Genomic DNA, 8,629 nt, shown 5'->3' on the forward strand with positions numbered 1-8,629 from the left:
ATTTCACAGTCAGGCTACATTTGACAACAAGTTGTTTTCATAACAGGATTTTTTTTTTAAGGAGTCAAGCATTTATTAAGTACTTACTGTGTTCCAGGTATGGTGTGTAATTCCAAATTGAAATTGAAGATAGGTATGCACAAAGAAACTTGAGGTTAAAACCTTTAAGACTGTTTTGGAAAGTAGTAAATCGATAATGAATTCTATCACAATTTTTAAATTATATTTAGATATTACAAAAAACAAAGGATAAAATCTGCTCCTTTAAGTTACACAATGCAAAATGGAAGCACCCCCAGTGTTTCAAAGGTGCAAAATCAAGAAAAAATGCACAAGCACAATAAATGTACTCAATTATTTTAAATAATATTTTCTGAAATATATTGTATTTAAATGATATATAAATCAGGTTGTAGCTGATTTGAAAGGGGAGGAAATCAGTTTTTTTTTTTTATTCCAACATTAAGTATAAATAAATGAAGAATTTTGTTCTGGCATCTTTTGAAACTTCCTCAATATCTATGTCTTCTGTTCTTTGCCTTTTGGAGAAAACATTGCATTGTAAGGTTGCCGCCTTTTGGGACATGGACAAAGATCAAGGTCTTCCTTAATGTACCCTCTGACCACACAAGACTGATTTGAAGGAAATCCTACTTCCCAGAAATTTTCAGGTGTGTTAGGAGGAATATAGCAGAATCGGTGTCTTGAACAGGTGGCTAGCTTCTTTTCTCTTTCTTCTTCTGGAATATCTGCATAATAAATTTCACATTCTTTACATGAGTGTCCAAGTAATTTTCTACTCTCTTCTTTTTTCTGTACTACCTCAATGTGAGGGAAATTTTGTAATGTGGTCTTTCTTTCATCATCTTTAAAGTAAGGCTCCACAAATGCTTTTTGTTTGATTTTATCAGGTATATCTTCATAACTGTTTAGTTTCTTTGTTGCAACTGATAATTCATCATTTTCTACATGGAGATTTTCTTCTTGCTCACATAGTGGAGAAAAATTTGCCAAATAGGATTCATATTCTTCATGTGTTGTCTGATCAAACAATTCAGCTTTCTTTCTTGCTTTGCACTTTTCTCTTCCTTCTGCTCTTGCTTCTTAATTTTTAAAAGCACAGTTTCACTAATCAACATACAATCCATGTCCATAGTCTCGCCTCCTAATCTTGATTGACTACCATCCTTTGTATCAATTACAGTAATATCCATTTTATATTGAGAAAGATCTGCTGTTGGATCTATACTCCACTGGATATTTTCTAAGGATGATTTATCTTGATTATCTTGCAAAGTTTGTGCTTTAGTTACTCTACAAGGATTTAATTGAAGAACTGAGACAAATTCACAATCTCCATGTCCCATCCTGCCTTTCATTTTTATTGGCTCATAACCACCAGAAACCTCATTTCCTTGGCTTTTTTCTTGATGGTGGATAACTGAAAATCTATCAGATAGATCCAGGGGCTTATCCATGACAGAGACGCCATTGACAGAAGGATGAATATCCCCTTGATAAAGAAAAGCATTTTCTTTATCAAAAGAGGTTTGGAGGCAACGTTCAGTTTCTTCTTCAGTCTTCTTTCTTTTGGTTCCTCTGCATCCCAATGGTTTCAATGGCATAAAATGATCACTTTTTTCAATAGCTTCATCTTTTGTATCAGTTCCAACTTTTGTATTTATTGATTCATCTATATTCTTTCTCACAAATACTTGTTTAATGGAAGAAGAATGATTAATAACAGTGCTTGCTTGAGAACCAAGATTAATGCATGTAACAAGACTGTTGTCTTCAGATTTTGATCTAGGTTTTTGTGGTCTAGAATTACAATTATTGCTGAAATAGTTTGTTTTGACATGGAACTTTTTTCCAGCCTCTAAAAGAGAAGGGGACAACTTGTGCTTAAGCCATTTTTCAGAGTAGAAGCAGCCCCCAAAACAGGAGAAGATGTCCAAGCAATCCAGTCAACTTCTGGTGGAGTCCTTGGAGAGGAATCAGAAAATCTTAAACCATCTTTGATATTTTTTGTGGGTTCTTGAAAGGTTTGTTTCTTTGGCTCTGCTTCCTGCTGATGATGCAAGTCTTCACTGAGAGAATTCAAAGCATTTTGAGAGTCAGATTCTTCTTGAACACCAAGTCCGAGTGTTTCAGCAACAACAGCAGCTAAATTAAAAGATTACTTCTCAATGGGATAATTGTTGGGTTTCTTGGGTATTGGTCATAGTTGATAATGTTTGATCACAAGTGTCTGCTACAAGAATTTCATTTTCATAGTGGTTTTGCTGCAGTTGAGTTGAACACTTTAGACCTTTTGCAAATTCCTTTGTACACAGAGGGTGCTCCAAATCAGTATTTGCTTGCTCTATATATCGGACATGTGGGTTCTCCTTTCTTCATAGTGGGTTAAGACCAGGAAATGAAAAAGTCAATATAGGTGAATCAGGAATAATTTCCTCCTCAGGCTCGGCTACTTGATGCCGTTTCTTTTCAATTTTCTGATGTAGTTGCTCTGAAAGTTTTTTGTTTTCTTCTTGTAAGGCATTCGTATCATTCATAAGCTCAGTGATAAGTTTAAGATTTTGCTGCCGATTGTTTTTAAATTCTTGTTTTTTCCTCATGTGTTCTTCGGTCACTGCACAATGGTCACACACCCTGCTCTTAACAAAATCCATTCCTTTTTCAGCTTGGTTACTTTGATCTGTAATGCTTGTACTTCTTTGTCATGACATTCCTTCAGTTTTGCCCAGAGATCTTTAAAGTCACTGACTGTTTCTGCAGAACTGGGACTTCCACAGCTACTTGCAGGAACATTCATCTTGTTTTTCTTTACTCCCAATCTTCTGCTTACTTGACATCCTCTCCTCACCTTGCAGTCACTTTATACAGTTAAGGAGAGGTCTCTGTGAAGACAGTGGGGATGTCCCAGCATGCGCTCCTGATGGGGGAGAGGGGCGCTAATTATTGCCTGACCGGAAGTGGGGGGAACTTCGGGTAAGAGGGACCGAAAGACCCGGGAAACGCAGGGCAGCCGAACTCTATGTAAAGGTGTTTGGGTGCCGAGGAATCGTCTCGGTAAAGGAGAAGTGCCCTTCTGGACGCTGGAAAGAGGCATTCGCTCTTTCTACTCCCCCCCTCGCTCCCCCCGCGTCCGAGCCCGACCAACGGAACCTCGGCCCTGGGGCCAGCCCGCGCTTTTGAGGGGGAGGGGAATAGGAGGGACTCATAACAGGATTTTGCCGTTTCAAAGGAATCCTGCTTACTTACAAAGTGCTTTGAGAGCCTAGTTCTTATGTGACTAGGCAACACGTCAGGAATGAGGTAGACATGAAATTAGGAAAGCTCAGAAAACTGCTCCTCAGGCGTGGGCGCTATTTAGCTGGCAGAATGTTCAGATACCCTGGTATATGTGGCGCTGGATTAAGGTTCTCAAATGTTGCCCAAGTGGGAGGGTTTTTTCTTACCTCAAGGGAAGGGGATGCTCATTCTTTGGTTTCGTCCCCTCATTTGGCAGCTGGAACAATGCAGAGCAGCCCAGCAAAGTAGATTCAGATCTGACGCAAAGCAGGAAGGGGGCCCTTGGAATAAGAAATTGGGTTCTAATTCCACAAACCAACCGAACTCCCCGGTCATCATCCCAGTTTGGGTTTCCCTTTTCTCATCCCACTGGCTTAACTCTAAACCCAGCCATTTCAACAGTGCCCTGACTGTCATCTACCCGTGAATCCCTTGCTACCTTTCCTGCCACTGCACCTGCCCTCTCCACCATGGCTCACCCTCACCATCTGTTTTCTCCATTCCTACTTCTCATCTGTTAGAACAAAAACCAGGGTGACTGGCTCCAAGATGTGCTATATAACCTGCACTGGCTCCTTCCTACCATCCAGCAATCCTTCTATTCACCTTTGATTGTCTCGTATCACAGCAGCTACCCCAAATTTTCTCTCTTCAAGCTTCTAACTCCTAATCCCTTCTCTTTCTTCCTTAAAACAAACAAACAAACAAACAAAACTCTACCTTCTGTTTTAATATCAGTTCTAAGACAGTAGAGCAGCAAGGGTTAGGCTTGGTTAAATGACTTGTCCAGGGTCACATAGATAGGAAGTTTCTTTTTTCTTTTTTTAACCCTTACCTTCCACCTTAGAATCAATACTATGTATTGGTTCTAAGTCAGAAGAGTAGTAAGGGCTAGGTAACTGGATTTAAGTGACTTGCCCAGGGTCACACAGCTAGGCAGTTTTTGAGGCCAGATTTGGACCTAGGTCTTCCCTTATCCAGACCTGAAGCTCTATCCACTGTGCTACCTAGGTACCCTACCCCTTCTCTTTCAACAGATTCTGGCCTCCTACTTTACTGAGATTAAGACCATCCATCATAAGTTCCCTTCTCTCCCTTTCTCCATAATTTAAAATCACTTTTTTTTAATGGGTCTCAGAGGATGAGAAGAACATCCTTGTCAAAGCTATTTTGCACCATGCCTTGCTCTCATACCCTCCAATCTCCACTAGCACCTTGCTCCATCTGTTAAGCCCTTTCTTTCCCCATCAAATTTGCCCTCTCTACTGGTTCCTTCTCTTCTGTGTAAAAAGAAGCTCAGACATCACCTTCTCTTTTACCTTACTTACCTCTTCAAAGGACCATTCTTCCTCTTTCCCTATTTTCATTGATAATCTCCTCTTAACAGTGGCCTATTATTAATGCTTATAGTGCCTTACCATTCATTAGCTCTTCTGTTTCCTGGGCTTCCATCTGTCACCATTGTACCCCAACTGCTTTCTCAGAAGTCACCAAACTGCATCTCTCTTTTTATCAAAACCCAGTAATCTGTTCTTAGGCTTTATTCTTCTTGACTGCTCTGTAACATAGGACTGTACTGATCCTGTTCTCTCCTTTCTCCTTTCCTCTCTATCTGACCTTTAAAAAAAAAAAACCTTATATTCCATCTTAGAATCAATACTACATATTGGCTCTAAGGCAGAAGAATGGTAAGAGCTAGGCGGTGGGGGTTAAGTGATTTGCCCAGGGTCACACAGCTAGGAAATCTGAAGACAGATTTGGACCTAGGACCATGAGTTTCTAGGTCTGGTTCCTCTCCATATGCTTATATAGCCTATTTTTACCACTCCTTCTGGGGTCCTCTGATTGGATAAGCTAAAACTTCAGTCAGATTCCCAAGTCCTGACTTCTGGACATATCACCTGTTGCACAGGGACTTCTGCCAGCTCATAGGGATGCCTTGTAGCCACATGTGCACTTGAGCCTATCTCTTCCAGGAAGCCATGGTACACATGCACAGTCAGTCAAAGGGTGAGGCTATCAAATGGAATGAGGTGGTATATTTTATATTAAATTTTATGTTAATTTTAATATATTTTATATTATTATATTATATTAATTTTATATTATTTTATATGTTATATATTTTAATTATATTATATTATTTTAAGAATATATTATTATATTTTATATATTATATTATATTAATAATATATTATATATTTTATAATATTATATTTATAAATTTTATATTAAATTTTATATTTTATATTAAATTCACACACCACTCTTTCTCAGTCTGCTTTGCCAATTGACTGACGAAATTTGATTGAATCTAGAATTGAACTTAAATAAATGTTTATTAAGAGTATGCTATATGAAAAGCACAATATCAGGTATGTGGGATACAGAAACAAAACCAAAACATTTCTTGCTCTAGAGTGCTTACTTTATACTGGAGAAATGAACCATTTGTACAACTAATAAATACAAGCTCATCTGAGGAGGCAAGAAGGAACAACTAGTAGAAGGAGGTGGTGATATCTAAGCTTAGTCTTAGAGAAAGTTAAGGATTGTAATAAGTAGAGATGAAGGAAGAAGGAGTACATACTAAGCATAATAAACAGGCTTCGTGATGACTTTGAGAGGGAAGGTAGAATACCAAGTTTGGAGGGTTTGTCTAGAATATAAAATAAATAGAGATGAGAGAAATGAAACCAGTCTAGAAAGGTAAACAGAAACTGGGTAGCAGATTACCTGAAATGCTAGGCGGAGAGGGTTTATGCTGTCCTTGTTTGTCCCCCAGTTTTTGAAGAGGACCAATGACATCATGAGGTGAGGTTGTGATTTGGTGCAGGTGAATTGAATTTAAGTGAGGCAGAAGTCATTGCACAAAATCATCAGGCTCAGGCTCTCTTCCAGAGTCATTGAAGTCCTGTAGCAAAAGTCAGGAGGACTGGCAATGGCCTGTGATGCAATAGATGACTGTGGCATATTTAGTTCTGACTTAGCTCTAAGAGCACCACAAGGCCTGCTTCAGCTGCTTTCATAGCCTTGAGGTCAAATTGTTGTCTGCCAAGAGAAGCTTTCATGCTTGGGTTAGACACCTTCCCTAACTTGTGGGTTACCCTAATCTATTTTAGCACATCTGCCCAAATGGGGTTACCGGGGTGTGGTCCCTATACATGCTATAGCTTCTTGAAGCCACAAGTGAGAGTTGAGAGCCAGATGGACACCAAAGGTGGATTAGCATCCTTGAAAAGGGTTTTTGAGTCAGTCATTGACTTCCTCCTTACCTCTTTTTTTCCCTCTGGACTATGCTTTCTTGGGATGAAGTTATATGATGAATTGATTTTAGAGTGAATTGACAAAATTGACAGTGTCATAAGGTCAAAACCATCAATCTTGAAGAGACCTCAGTAATTATTTAGTCCTACTTTTTTGCTTTACAGATGAGGAAATTGAGGCCCAAAGATGTTTCATGATTTGCTTATCTAGACAGAAAATAAGACCTACCTGGAATTTTTTTGACTGCTTCAAAGTTGCTCTGCTCTCCACCTGGAACAATGACCCTCCAGAAAGGAACTCTAGAAAACATCCTTTCCTATTTGTATCCACTTAAGTTTTAGAACTCTGTTCCAGAAGGTGAATGCATCTCACATCTCACTTATCTTACTCTATGTAGTAAGTGCCAGACCATGCTTGCCATCCCATTCAACCAAACTAAGAAACCAGGGCCGAGAAGTTATCTCACTATTTGCTCTGCTGCTTTGCTCTGGGAATGGTAGTCAAATAAAGCTACCATTGCTATAGGAAAAGATATGGCACAAAAAACTGGAAACTGAAGGGATGTTCATCAACTGGGAAATAGCTATACAAGTTGTAGCATATACTTGTAATAGAATTACTATTGAGCCACAAAAAATAACAGACAGGACAATCACAAAAAATCTGGAAGATTTACATGAAGTGATGCAAAGTGAAGTGAGCAGAATCAGGAGGACATTGTGCACAGTAATAGCAATAATGTACAGTAATCAACTGTGAATGACTTAACTATTATCAGCAATGCAAGGATTCAATACAAAGTCCAAGGGACTCATGATGAAAAAGGCTACCCACTACCACAGAAGGAAATGATTGTAGATTTAAGCATACTATTCTTCACTTTGTTTCCTTCACTGGTTTTTCTCGAGTAGAAATAGTATGTTTCTTTCACGACATGACAATTATAGAAATATATATTGTGTGATAGTACATGTATGATCTATATTATATTTCCTGCCATTTCAGGGAGGGATAAGGAGTGGGAGAGAAGGAAAGAATATGGATTGCAAAATGTCAGAAAACAACTCTTTAAATTATATTGATGTAATCTGGAAAAATATAAAAATTTTAAAAAGCCAAAAAAGGGGGATATAACAATTGGCACTCATGTCCTTGTTAACAATCTCTGTGACTCCCTAGACCAATAATTCCTTCCCTGGCCACCAATACCCTATATATATTGTCTCCCTTTGTTAGAATATAAATTCCTTGGATTTAGAGCCTTTTTGATTTTGGTGTTTGTATTCTTAGCACTTAGCACAGTACTAGGCACATAGTAGGCCCTCTATCAATGCTTTTCCATCCATCCATTTATTCATTGCCCAAGCACCCATGAGTAGTAAATAGCCACGTAAAGATCTGAACCCTGGTACGTGAACAAATTCTCAACATCAGGAAAGTACAGAGCCTATTGGATTTTTATAATTCATAGTGAAGGACACACACACACACACACACACACACACACACACACACACACACCCCAAAAGGCCATAGAGACTAAAGTTCTTCTCTAAAGGACATGATGACAGAACTTGTCTCCACTCTCAAATGGACCCACATCTGATAACATCAGTAAGACCTGAAGGCTGTAATTCATTCCAATAGTGAGGTATATGGAAGTGAAAGCCACCCTGCTGGAGCAGGGTGGTCATATGAGAAGAGAATCCATTTGGTGAGTAGAGATTTTTAAAAGCTGCCCCATATGTTAGTTATTTTTATGGCAATTAAATTGTTGGTAGAATCTGTGGGGTGATTGTGCAATAAAACCTTCCACAATAAGCCATGTGGAAAATCATCTAATCCAACCCCTAAAGGTCAAAAAGGCCACCTTCACATATTGCTTTATGCTATGAGGGAAGAATTAAGACTCTTTAGACAGCTTTTCTAGGGTTTTCTTTTTTTTATTATTTTATAAAAACAGAGGCTTTAGGTTTAGGGGAGGTATGTGGCTTGTTGAAGGCTGCTGGTGGAAGAAAGCCATTACAAAGGCAGACCTCATGCCCTTCTCTCCTAATAAGTATTT

General features: G+C 38.7%; 1 pseudogene; it reads right to left on the bottom strand.

The window, feature by feature from the left end:
• Positions 1-341: 341 nt before the first annotated feature.
• LOC100617822 (DNA endonuclease RBBP8-like) lies at positions 342-3,354 on the bottom strand (annotated as a pseudogene).
• Positions 3,355-8,629: the final 5,275 nt, after the last annotated feature.

This window comes from Monodelphis domestica, chromosome 4 (assembly GCF_027887165.1).
Source record: "Monodelphis domestica isolate mMonDom1 chromosome 4, mMonDom1.pri, whole genome shotgun sequence".
Lineage (NCBI taxonomy): Eukaryota > Metazoa > Chordata > Mammalia > Didelphimorphia > Didelphidae > Monodelphis > Monodelphis domestica.